At 44.7% G+C, this 13,551-nt stretch overlaps 1 protein-coding gene across 7 annotated transcripts in view; it reads right to left on the reverse strand.

Moving 5' to 3' along the window:
- Positions 1-4,980, reverse strand: part of RUBCNL (rubicon like autophagy enhancer) — a 61,505-nt gene extending 56,525 nt beyond the window's left edge. For 4 of the 7 annotated variants that reach the window (XM_084879385.1, XM_084879379.1, XM_084879381.1 and 1 more), the window contains exon 1: positions 4,734-4,980. The gene's annotated coding sequence lies outside the window, so the exon portion shown is untranslated. The remainder of the gene's footprint in view (positions 1-4,733) is intronic. The other 3 variants (XM_084879383.1, XM_084879384.1, XM_084879376.1) reach the window with 2 other exon arrangements.
- Positions 4,981-13,551: the final 8,571 nt, after the last annotated feature.

Genomic DNA, 13,551 nt, shown 5'->3' on the forward strand with positions numbered 1-13,551 from the left:
CTGACTGGTACCCATCACTGTTAGCCACACCCAAGCCTAGTGACACCCTGCCCCACACAATCTACAAACACACCCAAGCTCCAAGAAGTGGCTTTTGCATATGAATGACCTTCTCTATTGCAGTTTAACCTAGCAAACTTGCAAACTGGTGCAGGCAGCTCCAAAACTTCCAAGCTCCAAGCAGGGAAGAGAGGACTGTAGTTCTCACTGTAGCTCCTGCAGGGTAACTTCAGACAGTAGCTGAACTGCAACCCATTGGAGATGCAGAAGCCAGTGTACCTAGTGGTCAGTGTGAGATACCAGATTTCAACTCCTCACATCCATAGGTGACACATTTGGGAGGCGGACTCAGTGAGCACCAAAACCCCACTGAAACAAAGCCTACACCACAAGCATGTCTCCAGCACAGCAGTTCTTCCATTATAGACACAGCAGATCCTCACAACCAATTGGCCTGGAGGTCAATTCCTCCCAGTGCACCAACAGCAATCAAGGCTTAACTACACCAAGACTTTGCACTCAGCCCACAAAGAGGTATACCAAGAGCAACCACCTCAGGTGATTGGGGAAGCTGAGCTACTGGCCCCTATAGATCAAATACCACACAAAGCCACTCATCAACACAGGGAGGCAACCAAAATGCAGAGACACAGAAGCATGTCACGAATGGGAGAGATGAAGGAAAGTAAACTATTGGACAACACTGAGTTCAGAATCACATTTATAAGGTTACTCAAGAATTTCTAAAAACAGCTAAGAAAATTGAAGAGACCTTAATGAGAATACAAAAAAAAAAAAAAAAAAGGAAAAGGACCAGTCAGAAATTAAGCACGACTGTCTGAAATAAAGAATATACAGAAACTCAACTGTAGATGAACGTACCCCAAGAGTCAAACCAAAGATCTAGAATATGAGGAAACAAAAAAACAAAACAAAACAAAACAAAAAAAACACCCAACCAGAGAGGCAGAAAGAAAGAAAAATCCAAAAGTGTGAGGATAGTGTAAGGAACCTCTGGGTCAGCTTTAAGCATACCAACATCCGGATTTTTGGGGTGCCAGAAGAAGAGAGAGAGCAGGATATTGAAGGCCTATTGAAAGAAATAATGACAGAAAACTTTCCCTACCTGGTGAAAGAAATAGACTTACAAATTCAGGAAGCACACAGAACCCCAAACAAGAGGAATCCAAAGAGGACCACACCCAGACACATCATAATTAAAATGCCAAGGGCAAAAGACAAAGAGAGAATCTTGAAAGCAGCAAGAGAAAAACAGTTAATTACCTAGAAGGGAGTACCCATACGACTGTCAGCAGATTTCTCAACAGAAACTATTCAGGCCAGAAGGTAGTGGTAAGAAATATTCAAAGTGATGAATAGCAAGAACCTACAACCAAGATTACTCTACCCAGCAAAGCTATCATTCAGAATTGAAAGTCAGGTAAAGAGCTTCACAGACAAGAAAAAGCTAAAGGAATTCATCACCACCAAACCAGGATTACATGAAATGCTGAAGGGTATTCTTTAAGAAGAGGAAGAAGAAGAAAAAGGTAAAGGTAAAAACTATGAACAACAAAAAGACATCAAATACATACCTACCAACAAGTGAATCTAAAAATCAAGTGAAAAAAAAAAAAATCTAAAGAACAGAATGGACTGGTGAATATAATAGAATCAGGGACATAGAAAGGGAGTGGACTGACAATTCTCAGGGGGAAGGGGTCTGAGGGGTATGGAAAGAGATTGGATAAAAATCTTACACTTATGGATGAAGACAGTGGCAGGGGGTAAGGGCATGGCGTGGGGTGGGGAATCAGGTGGAGGGGAGCTATGGGGGGGGGGAGAGGAACACCTGTAATAATCTGAACAATAAAAATTTATTATATAAAAATAAATAAATAAATAAATAAATAAGGAGACAAACCTATCTTAAAAAAAAAAAAAAAAAGGTTCAATTTTTTAATGACCAGTTTGGCAGTATAGTGCATATGGCTGGCTATCAGTCCAGATATAGGGATTATGTATTTTTGTCTGCCAAGAGCATCCCCTCCTGCTGAAAAAGGCTCCCCCCACACCATTTAAGCAATCCTATCCTCTATAATCTATCTATACTGATAAAAGGGGAAATATACTAACTAGACCAGTCAACCAGCCATCTTTTGGATGTACTAATCAGTCCCAATCAGAGAGGCTCACATTGCCACATCAGTGCTTGCCAGCCATGAGCTCTGCATCTGGTGCCCTCCCAAGTGGAGTGGCCTGCAGGATTGGGCTGAAACCAGCTCTCTGACATCCCCTGAGGGGTCCCAGATTGCTAGAGGGCGCAGGCCAGGCTGAGGGACCCCACCATGCATGATCAGGCCAGGGAGGAACTATGGGAGGGCTCCAGAGTATGTTTGGCCCACCTGGCTCAGTCCTCATCAGCCAGATCCCGGAAACAAGCTAATCTATCCATCAGAGCATCTGCCCCACTGGTGGTCAGTGCAAGTCATAGCGAGCAGTTGAGCAGGCTTAGCATACCATTGGTATATTATGCTTTGATTGGTTGTTTGGTTGTTCTGCCATTCAGTCTATTTGCATATTACCCTTTTATTATATAGGATTATTATATAGGATAATTCAGGACTGCTGGCTCCTAACCACTTCTGTCTGCCTGCCTGATTGCCCCTAACTCTCTCTCCTGCCACAAACCACCTCCTTTGCTAGGACCTGCCTCCTCTGTGTCGTGCTATTTTGTGGTAGCCATCTTGTGACAACAGCTGGTGAGGACCACCTAGACTTTTAATAGTATAGATACCTTCAGGTGGAGGTGGGGGGATATACTCTTTCTGGGGTACTTGACTTATTTTTCTCTAAAGACCATTCAAATGAAAAATGACATTCTTGATATTTATCCTTAGCTCTGATAGAATCTTCCATGTCAGAAATTAAGAACTCCAACTTCAGAAAGCAAGCAAGATTTTCAGAGTTAAACAGGTCTCACGAAAAACATGTCTAATCGAATCTAACTCCCCCTGAGGCCAAGGCTCTCAGTTTTCATGTAGATCCTAGCAGCTCCCCCACTTTGTACAGGCCCTGGAGAAGCTGATAAAAAAAAAAAAAAAAAAAAAAAAATGGCAAAGTTCTCGTCCCCTGATGCCCCCTGATGGGCAATTTCACATGGTAGTGCTGTGAAGAGGAACTGAAATGAAGCAAGAGATTGAGAAACTGGCACATCCAGCCAGTTTGGACAGGTAATCTGGAAGACTCCAGCACTGCAGAAAGCGGGGGGGAGGGGGGCTGCCTTAACTCTGTGTTCTCAACAGGTGCTGTTGGTAGCCAGGAGAAAGGTGTGGACAGCAATGTGTAGAGACCACACTTCATACTTTTCAAAATACTACCCTCCCTCCCATTGTCTTCCAAACCACCCAGTGAAGCAGGGCAAGTTATTTTCCCACTTCTCACAGCAGCAAGTGAAGTTCAAGAGCAAACGGAAGTTCCCTGCTATTCGGCCTTAGGAAAGAGTCTAAGAAACTCAAGTTTCCCCACCCCCCCGGTTCTCAACTCAGAGATCTTTCCAAATTCCATTGTAATAGCGCAGTAAGGGCGGCTATTGAATATGCTCTTTCCTTTGAGTCTTAATTCCTATTAGGGATAACTAACCCCTCCTCCGAAAGTTCTCCACGTTCTATAAACTATCAGTTTCGCAGGGGTCTGTACCAAACCACCCCACCTCGTGGTCCGGCAAAGGTAGGCGGGGTAAGAATAAAATGCAGCAACTCGGCTTCTTTTTCCCTGGGCAGTCACTGCAGGTGCGCTCAGACCAAAGCTTGCTTCGTGTTTTCATGCTGCAGCCTAGCTTGCTTAAGTTCAGGAGAAGGTCCTCTGGGTGCGCACTTTTGAGGAACCGAGAAAAGCCACCGAATCCGGAACCCGCGCCGGGAACAAAAGTGCTTTGAGGTCCCGCTCTGGTCCTTCCAGCAGAGTTGTCCTCCCTTGCAAGTCAATACAATAAAAATCCGCCACCCCTGCAGGGGAGCCGCTTCCTACCTTCTCCAAAAGCCCGCAGAGCTGCCCAGATCCACCCTGGGACCCTCAGTCTCTGGCGGCACCCCCCTCCCCATCCCACTTCTCTCGCCACCCGCCCCGCGCGACCCCCGGGGGGTGGAGAGCTGCTCCCGGTGCGCAACGCCTTGGGCTTGGCTCGCGCCGGTCCAGGCAGCGGAGCGAGAACCCCGCGCTCCCGGCAGCAGAGACAGCGGGTGTGCGGGGCGAGGAGCGGGGCCCAGGCGCCGTCACACCCCTCCCCTGCCCCGGCAATCGAGGTACCGAGGCAACCCCAGAAGCCCCCGCACCGACTGACAAGGAGACGCTGGGGAAGCGCTGGAAGGAACTTGGCCCCCATCTCCCTCCCCTTCCCCTCGCTGCTGTGTCCTCTGCCCCGACCCTCTCCAGGGCCCTAGAGGAGGTGGGCTGGGGACGGCCGGAATCACAGTGCCCCTCCCCCCCTCTTGTCCTCCTCCCTCCCCAAATCTCGCCCTGCCCCCGCTGGGGGCCCAGACGGGACCGCGCTTTCAGAGGTGGAAAAGAGAGGTGTGTAGACCTGGATGACAGATATTCCCAGCCCCAAACGCCCGCGAGCTCAGTGTTTCGCATTTGGTACAATTTGCCTGAAATGAAGAATGATCCTCGTGAGTGATTTGGGTTAAAGTCTGCACCGACATCAATGGGCCCCGCAGGGAGCTACAACTTACCCATTACGGAGCGGAGCCGAGTTGAGTTTTCAGACCTCGGCTGGTTCGGAGCCCCATTCCGAGGGCCTCACCGCCGGTGTTTGTCCCTTGGCGGCGAAGTTTTGGAATCCCATCGCAGCTGAGCCGCGGAGAGCATCCGGATCGGGTGGGTGCTGGGGAGAAGCTGCCAACCGATACAGAAAGTTTCGCAAACAGAAACCCAAGCCCTGACTGTTAGTAGAGCGGAGCGCGTGCAGACCTCGGCCCCTAGGGCGTTCAGCGCGCTCCAGAAGCGCCCTCCTCTGTCTTGGAGAAAGGATCTCCCTGCCCCATAACAACGCGCAGGGGGCCGGGTCCTGGCTTGCTTAGTAGACTCCCTTCACCGGGGTGAAACCACACCTTACCGCACTACCTTTGGTTCTTTAGCTTTGTTCTTTGTCACTTTCACACCACATCACAGGTATTTGGGGCTTAATTTACCGGTGGAACACCACCCTCCCTGGCATAAGCTGGCGTGGAGGTTAAGGCGCGGTGCTGAGTAGTTGCTACTGGTTCAGATGAAGACAACAAGAACCAATATCACACAGCCAGGTGAACAGCAGCTGTCAATCACTCCGTTTCCCTTGAGAGCAGCTGTGTGTAGCTTAGACCTAAAGAAACTCTGGACATTTGAGGTTCTGTCTCAGGAATTCAGACGGCCTGGGAAGGGCTTACATTAAACTAAATCAAAAGAAATGGGTTTGGCTCAGTGGTAGAGCATCGGTCTGCGGACTGAAAGGTCCCAGTTTCGATTCCGGTCAAGGGCATGTACATTGGTTACGGGCACATCCCCGGTAGGGGGTGTGCAGGAGGCGGCTGGTCGATGGTTCTTTCTCATCGACGTTTCTGGCTCTCTATCTCTCTCCCTTCCTCTCTGTAAAAAATCAATAAAATATATTTTAAAAAAAGAAAAAGAAATGGGTATGGTATGCATGCTAATATTTTTTTAGTATCTGCTATGTGCCAGGTACTTTTCTTAATTTATCTTAGGCAATCCTATCAACATCTCTGAGAATAGCAAATCATTTATTCCTGTTTTGCAGAGGAGGAATCTATGACTTAGAGAGGTTCAGTTACTTACCCAATGTCAAGCAACTAGTAAGTAGCAGAGTCGGGCTTTGAAAGCAGATGTATCTAACATCAAACCCTATCTCCATTAGCAAAAGAAGAATAATGAAATGAAGGGACCAAGCAAGAGCCTGTTTCAGGATATGAAAAAGAGAAGAGGAATAAAGAAGATGCCAAGAGAAAGAATCTTAAAACAAGAGCAAATGTCATGCAAAGTATATCATTGAGTCTACTAGTCAACCAACAACTAACTACCAGCATAGCAGACTGGGCACAGTCCAAGGCAAGAAAAGCATTCTTGTAAGGAAGACTAAGATTCTGGACCATGGCTATAAGATCTAGTTAGTTCCCTTTGAAGCCACTTTGAAATCATTTTAACCAAAAATGCCATAGTCTGGCCTGTGCACTATTTATTGTATGTGGCATCTTATATATTTGAACATATACATAGAACATCTAGCCACAGATATAGAAGGCTCACATTCTGGAAAAGTAGCTCTAAAACTAAGAAAGTTCGAGGACAGACTTTTTCAAATTAGGAATACCCATGGGAAATCTGCTCTGTCTCCAGTGGGATCTGGAAGTAGAATTGCCCAAGTGCTAACTGCTGATGGACGGGCTTTCCAAGATTGCCAAGTTGATTGGTCAATTCTGAGAAAGTTACTTGTAACTACAAACCAAGCACCATGCAGGAAAAGCAGAGGCTAGTTTCATTTTATTTTATTTTTCATGAGGAGAGTCATCTTCCAGATTACAGTATTCTCCAAAATTCAGGGCTTGAATATTAGGAACAACTCACCATTTCATCCAGCCTGGCTCTCACTCAGCACCCATTGGTTATACACAAAGTTTTATTGTGGCCAGGACAGCCTCCTAGGAGAGTAGAAGCTGCCCTCCCTCAGGCTTCACAAGAAGCAATTTGTGCCATAAGCAGAGATTTGACCCTGTTTGGGGCTCAAGTGACGGAGTCAGCGTAGGGAAAATCAGTCTCTGTACAAAAGAGGAAGGAACTGAGATGAGATCATCTATATGACAAGCTATAAGAAGGAGCTTTTGGCGTCATTACCAAGCAACTCTCCAGGGAAGGAGGGATGATCCTGCATGAGAGGGAAGCCAAGACATGCCTCACAGCGTGACAGAACGAAGGGAAGCTGCATTTGGCTTGTCTCCGTTTCTTTTCCTCCTGCCTGTCTGTCAGTCTGAAATACCCGTTCTCCACAAAAGGACAACTTGAATTCCACTTTCAGGAGGAACCTAGAATAGGCAAATGCATAGAGACAGAAAGTAGGGTAGTTAGCAATGGCTGGGGAAGAGGAAATGAGAAATTACTGGTTTTATATATATATTTCAGAGAGGAAGGGATAAGGAGAAAGAGAGGGAGAGGGAAAAGGAGAAAGAGAATGAGAGAGGGAGAGAGGATGGAGAGGGAAATTGTGCGGGTAGGGTCCCTAGACCTAGACTCCTGCAATCAGCCATCTTCTGCCCATTTGCCAGTCCCCAGGCCAAATGCCACCTCTGCCCCGGGCTGTCAGGCGGTTGAGATCACCAGCTCATCCCAGCTGCTTGGGAAATCTGAGCCAACCTGCGGGAAAGCAGGCGCTGGGACTTCACCTCCATGCACGTGTGCTGGCTGGCAGCAGATGGAACACGCTGCCCACTTGGGGCCGCTCATGTGGGTGCTGCAGCTACCACTGCCACCATTGCTACTGCTGCTGGGGCTTGAGGCACTGATAGAAGCTGTGGGGTGTGCTTGCAACCTACCAGCCCCAGCCCTGAGCTGGCAGCACACGCACATGGAAGTGAAGTCGCTGGGTGCCCCAGGCCTGAGCCCCTGAGCAGCAGGGGATGAGCTGGTGATCCCAACAGCCAAACAGCCAGCCCAGTCCTTCTGCCACCCACCCCATTCCCCTGATCACCATTGCTGATCCATCGGAGCCTGTGGGACCAGGGTCAGGGACCAAGAGGTTAGCCATTCAGCCCACTCGCCAGTCCCCAGTCCCACCACACCCTGCTCATGGGCAGGGGTTTAGGGGGCTGGGTGGGTGAGTGGGTGGGGGACAGTGGAAGGGACTGAGAGGTGGTCAATGCCACCTCATGGTGACCAGTAGTTTGGTCGTCTTGGTCATCACGGAAACTGCCTTTTATATATAGATTACTATAATATATACATTTTAATTATGTAATACTTCTTTGGAGTATAGGAAAGCAAAATTCTCAAATATTAACAAATTTTACCCTATTTTGCCTTCCTTTAGAGATGTATGACCCCAGTTTTGGGTTGGTGCAATCCCCCATTCACAATGAAGAATGGTCCCCCATTTTATTATTTGCTTCTGCTGGTTATAGGTAGTTTGCAGTGTATGAGGCATATTCAGAGATGCCATGCTCTGAAAAAGGCTCTTTACCTTTAAGAGATAAAGGTAACACAAAAGCACTGTGGACCTAGGCAAAAATACTATTTGCTTCCAACCATCCAGGAATACCAGAGATACAATCCCATAGCTTCAGGCAAATGGTGATCCCAGGGTCAGCCTTTCCCATAGAGATGACAGGGCCAGGAGCATGTGCCTTTGGTCTGACACATAGGAAACCTTGTCCTTAGTCCTCCTCCTCGCTGTCATTACACAGTTCCTACATTTTCTCTTGGAAGATGACGTTAGCTGGATTAATAGAAACCAGAAACTGCACCTGTTCTGTGGTCTATTTTTATGATGAGTAATGTGGCATACATAAAAATTTGGGATCTTGCATGAGTGCAATGGTAAATAGTAATGTGATATTTGAACTAATAAGTTCAAATAGCAAGTTGTTTGTATTCTGTCTTTCCCTCTACATTGTGGACCTAGGAGGACCTTACCCATTTCTGAATTCCTTCCCCTAACTCACTGCCTCAGAACCTGACCCTGTCCTTCAGATGTTTCAGTGTTTCATACAATTTTTAATTGCTCACATGGCTTTGGGGTGATTTGAATCCTACAAAGAGGAAGACATTAAGTTAAAATTAGTACATGTTTGGAAATAGTTAATGTATGCAAAGCTCATTTTTTTTCAATCTAGCATTTAGTATTCATTACTGTAGGATCTGAAGATGGTAGCTGAAAGGATAGAGGTGAGGGAGAGGGTATGAGTGAGTAATGTGTGTGGTGTGTGTGTGAGTGAAGAACAGTTAGATGCTGCAGGAGTATCAGGGGCTTGCAGATAAGGCTCTCCTGGACAGGGAGCCCCTGCCACCACTGTGGGCACTTCCCAGGCTGTAGGACTCAGGAACAGAGCCCACACCATCTTGAAGGGGAGAGCAGCCTCCTCTAGGAACCCATCATCACTGCCACCCAGATTGGCCTTGGACACTGCCTGGGACCCTGCAGCCACACCAGGCAAAGTCGTGTTGCCTTGTCCGCAGATCTGCAGACCCCAAGATGTCCATCTCCAAGAAAGCTACCACATCAGAAACTGGGACTTCCTCCTCCCTGGCTGCTGATGTCCGGACACTGCAGTCACGCAAAGCCAGTGCAAAGGGCCCTGAGCCACCCGCCCAGCAGCCAGCTCCTGGCCTCTGTGAGCCACTGTAAGGTGCAAGCATACTCAACCAAGGGTGCTGGGCTCCCAACACAGAAACTGGGACTTCCCCCACCCCATTGGCAGGCTTCTGGACACCACAGTGGCACCACTCCAGCATGTGGGACTTGAGAGCCCACAGTTCCAGCAGATGGCTCCTGGGCCCCTCTGTGAGCTGCCACTGGGCACATGCCTCTCCAGCCAAGGGCACATGGCTCCCTCAGCAGGATCCATGACTTTCCCCTTCTGGCTCCTGGACACCTTGGTGAGTTACTGAGGACTCGCCTCCCTAAACAAGGTCATGCTGTGTCAACCACAGACTCTGAGATTCCCACATCCCCAGCTGCTGGCTCCTTGACCCCCTCATGATTCGCAGAAAGAAATCACTCTGTCCAGAATCCCACTGCCTCAACTTCAGACTATGGGACAGCTAACTCCCACCATCATGGGCTCCAGGACCCTCATAGTGAGTTGTAGAGTGATGCTACCCCAGCAAAAGTCACACAACACTGGCCACAGTCATAATACTGAGCATTGTCCCCTAAACCCCTTTCTCTCAGGCTGGGGACTCTGTGATCGCACATACCAGTGAGATCTCAAGCAACTCTTTCCACAAGATCTGGAACCATGATCACATCCATGACAACTTGTACAAGTCTAGAGTGAGCCACATTGCCAAACAATCCATGGTGAGACTTCATTGATGAATGAGAAGCTAACATTCAAGATCCAAATACATCAGGAGAACCCAAATAGCTCAAATGATGGGCTCCAGTAGATTACCAAGCTCAGGAGATCTGAGAGACTGCACGACTGGGTCCCAAAAATCACCAACTACATAGGACCACCCCCCGAAAGAACCTGGGTAACAAAGCAGTTGGATCTAAGACAGAAACAATTAAAATGTTACAGTTAAAAAAAATTTTTTTTTTAAAGGGAAGACAGGAAAACAAAAACAACAACAACAAAAAACACACAAGAAAACAAATAACAACAATCCATAAAGGAAAAAAAAAGAGAGAAATTACCAGAAAAGCAATTAAATAAAATGGAAGCAAGTAACTTGTCAGAATTCAGAGTAATGGTTATAAGGATGCTCAAATCTCTGGATGAAAAATATGCACAACTCAGTTAGACTTATAGGAATTGAATGAGGATGTCATCAACATGAAAAGTAATCAAGGGGAAATGAAGAATGACATAGCTACAATAAGGAACACAATGGAAGGCTTCAATAATAGACTAGAAAAAGCTGAAGACTTCATCAGTGAGTTAGAGGACAAGGTAGAAAAAAAACACACAAACACAACAGTTACTGGGGTGGGGGAGGGACCTTAAAAAGCAGGAGAGGCTAAGGGAGCTCTGGAACAACATGAAACAAAACAACTACATATTAGGGGTACAAGAAGGGGAGGAAGCTAAGTAAGGAATAACTAAAACCTATTTGAAGAAATAATGACAGAAAACTGCCCGGATGTTGGAAAGAAAAAAGCCACACAAGTCCAAGAAGCACACAGAGTCCCAAACAAGGTGAATCCAAAAAGACCCACACCAAGGCACATCATAATTAAATTGGCAAACATCAATGACAAAATAAGGATCTTAAAGGCTGCCAGAGAGAGACAGAAAGTTACCCACAGGGGATCTCCAATTAGACTATCCACTGATTTTTTTCACAGAAAAACATCAGGCCAGAAAGAAATGGAATGAAATATAGGTATAAAGTGATGCAAAGCAAGGTACTAAACCCAGCAAGGCTGTCATTCAAAATTGAAGGTGAAATCAGGAGCTTCACAGATAAAGTGTTAATTACTGTAATCTCAAAGCAATTTTCAGTTTCTTCTTTCACTCCTGCCTCATTTACCCTAAAACCCACCATGGCTTACCAATTGCTCTTGGAATATTCTTCACATTTCTCTACCTTTATACCTTTATGCCATTTATTATACTACATCATATATATATATATATATATATATATATATATATATATATATATATATATATATATACATTATATCTGCTTCCCTGGTGTTTTAGCATTTCATGTCTCACATTTCATTAGTTTTTGCAGTAGACTTAGAGCCCAGTTTAGACAATCCCCCCAGTCATTTCCACCTGGACTGCTTAGTAAGGAAAAGTTGAAACACCTATATAAACTCCTCCATGGCTAGTATGAAATTTTCTCTGCAACTCTGGTGCTAAAAATATTGCCTTATTTTTCTAAATTTTTTTTCAAAATCAAATTAAGTTGACTTGGTGTCCCTACTTGAATAAATGACAAGAAAAAAATTTGTCATGTGTGGAGGAGCCTTGCCCCTGCCCCAGGTATTTATATAACATCTGAGGAAATACTTCTGGTCTTTGTTTCATCATGGTCACTGCTGATATTCTCATTTATGAAGTCTATTAATGTGGATAGTTCTATCAGTCTGCCAAGTGTGGGTACAGGGATCTTTCACTCGGTTCTTATAAGTTCAGTCATTCAGCATCTGCCCCTTTCTCACAGACCCTTCCCAAAATAAAAAAATCCCTTTTTCTTAGCTCCTACTTGAAGAAAGTTCTTTCCTTTCTGGTAACTTCTGCCTTTTTGCTTATATTACCACAGAACTACAATTTAGCTAAATACAAAACTCTCAACTCTGCCCTATGGAACTCAAAGCCCTGCTGGCCCTCCTCAGGGAGATGAGAGAAAAATGCTTTCATTTTTCAAATTTGTCTACAGGGCAATAAAAACAAAACAAGTGAGTTTCTCAATAAATAATCAGCAACAAGATACAAATAAATTTGTCAATAAGTTTTTTTTTTGCTACAATAAGTTAAAAAATTATTAATGTACCAATACAATGAATACCAACAGATACTGGTCACCTGTCTCAATAGAAATTATATCACCAATAGGTCCAACCAACAGCTTTTCTCTCACTGTTTTAATTCAACCAGCCTTTACAGTCATTCAACTTGATGTTATGCTCTGATTTCATGCTCTCCAAGATATCTTCTATTTAAAAATAGATTTTCTGAATCATTTTGCTTAAGGAAAAAGAAGATGCTGACCAGCCAACAAGGACATTTCCACCTACTCTACTCCCCCAAAGTTTTATTTTTCATGGTAAAGAGTAATATATTATTGTACTTGCTTATATATTATATATTAATTTCCAGTAAGTTTGGTCAGAGTAAATCAGATCCTGTGATAGGGAGAATAATGAGTCCCCAAAGATGTCCACATCCTAATCCCCAGAACCTATAATTATGTCATTACTGGCAGTGGGAATTTAGTTTACAGATAGACTTAAGATTGCTAATCAACTGATATTGAGATGAGATTATCTTCAATGATCCACATGGACCCAGTATGATCACAGGAGTCTTTATAAGTGAAAGAAGGAAACAGAGTGATGCCATGTGAGTGATTCTAGTGGCCATCATCTCTAGTTTTGAGGATGAAAGGAGGCCATGGGACCTCTAGAAGCTGGAACAGATGAAGAATTAGATTCTTTCCTAGAGCCCCCATAAGGAACACAGCCCTGCTGACAGCTTTATTTTAGCCAGTGAGACCATTTCTGACTTATGACATTCAAAACTATATAATCTGTACTGTTTTAAGCCACTAAATTCGTAGTAATATGAAACAGCAATAGGAAACCATTATAGTTATATAGTAAGGAACTATTGCATTGATGAAATGTAATTCCTGGAACTGCAATGTAGTATCTCTGCCAATTGGTTTCCTGTAATCCCTTGAAAATATATCAGTTTTTTCTCTTTCTAATCATCAAAATGCTTGGAACATAATACAGGCTCTTAAAAATATATATTGAATAAATGAGTTTGGGCAAAATATACAGACTATGAGCCAAGATTGGTATATTTTTATAGTTTAGAAACTTTAAGTATTAACCATTGCTCTCTCTAGTTGTGAATGAATGTCTTTACTATCAAGAAATTGGTAGTTAAATTATGTGGATTTAAAGTAGCAGAGAAATTGTGATGATAATACCTACCTCTCTTTTTTACTTACAGGGAAAATGTGGATTCAGTTTAAAAGTCAATGTCTAATTTTAGCATATAGTATTTACTGCCAATAAATACTTCCTCATAGAAGAGGAAGCTTCATTTCTATTCTGAGGGAATCAGAAGCTCTTTAGTCTGGCTTGCGATGTTCTTGCAAACA

This window comes from Pipistrellus hanaki (assembly GCF_964339955.1).
Source record: "Pipistrellus hanaki genome assembly, chromosome: 3".
Taxonomy (NCBI): domain Eukaryota; kingdom Metazoa; phylum Chordata; class Mammalia; order Chiroptera; family Vespertilionidae; genus Pipistrellus; species Pipistrellus hanaki.